Below are 1,257 nucleotides of genomic sequence, written 5' to 3' on the forward strand. Positions count from 1 at the left end.
CTCCTCTCTCCTCTCTCCTGTCTCCTCTCTCCTCTCTCCTGTCTCCTCTCTCCTGTCTCCTGTCTCCTATCTCCTCTCTCCTGTCTCCTCTCTCCTGTCTCCTGTCTCCTCTCTCCCGTCTCCTATCTCCTCTCTCCCGTCTCCTCTCTCCCGTCTCCTATCTCCTCTCTCCTGTCTCCTCTCTCCTCTCTCCCGTCTCCTATCTCCTGTCTCCTCTCTCCTGTCTCCTCTCTCCTCTCTCCTGTCTCCTCTCTCCCGTCTCCTGTCTCCTCTCTCCCGTCTCCTGTCTCCTGTCTCCTGTCTCCTGTCTCCTCTCTCCTCTCTCCTGTCTCCTCTCTCCTGTCTCCTATCTCCTCTCTCCTGTCTCCTCTCTCCTCTCTCCTGTCTCATGTCTCCTGTCTCCTGTCTCCTCTCTACTGTCTCATGTCTCCTCTCTCCTCTCTCCTCTCTCCTGTCTCCTCTCTCCTGTCTCCTATCTCCTCTCTCCTGTCTCCTCTCTCCTCTCTCCTCTCTCCTGTCTCCTCTCTCATGTCTCCTGTCTCCTATCTCCTCTCTCCTGTCTCCTCTCTCCTGTCTCATGTCTCCTGTCTCCTCTCTCCTGTCTCCTCTCTCCTCTCTCCTGTCTCCTATCTCCTCTCTCCTGTCTCCTCTCTCCTGTCTCCTGTCTCCTCTCTCCTCTCTCCTGTCTCCTGTCTCCTGTCTCCTGTCTCCTCTCTCCTATCTCCTGTCTCCTATCTCCTGTCTCCTCAGTGGGTTTCCAGACACCGTCCCGGTCTACACGGTGAACAGACAGTGCTCATCGGGGCTTCAGGCTCTGTTCAACATCGCAGGTAAAAACTGAAGCTTCACACAAATACACCTGCTGTTGATTCACCTGTGACCTGGTTCACCTGTGTGACCTGGTTCACCTGTGACCTGGTTCACCTGTGTGACCTGGTTCACCTGTGTGACCTGGTTCACCTGTCTGTGCAGGAGCCATCAGAAGTGAGTGCATGGACCTGGGCCTGGCCTGCGGGTACGTCACATGAACAACACAGTCGGTGTCTGAGACGATGATTAGTGGAAGAAAAGTGACAGTTAATGAATCATAATGTACAAGAATGTTTTTATTAAAATTGACTTAAGGTTATATTTCATGTGTAGAACAGGTTAATTAGTAATCAGGTACTGTCACTTTAAGAGCACACCTGGTACATTTACTTCAGTGAAGCTGTGCAATGAAGGAATCGTGTGTGTGTGTGTGTGTGTGTGTGTGTG

This window comes from Seriola lalandi, unplaced genomic scaffold (genome assembly GCF_002814215.2).
Source record: "Seriola lalandi dorsalis isolate HSWRI2012SDOR001 ecotype SW California unplaced genomic scaffold, Sedor1 jcf7180002054138, whole genome shotgun sequence".
In the NCBI taxonomy this organism is placed as follows: Eukaryota; Metazoa; Chordata; class Actinopteri; order Carangiformes; family Carangidae; genus Seriola; species Seriola lalandi.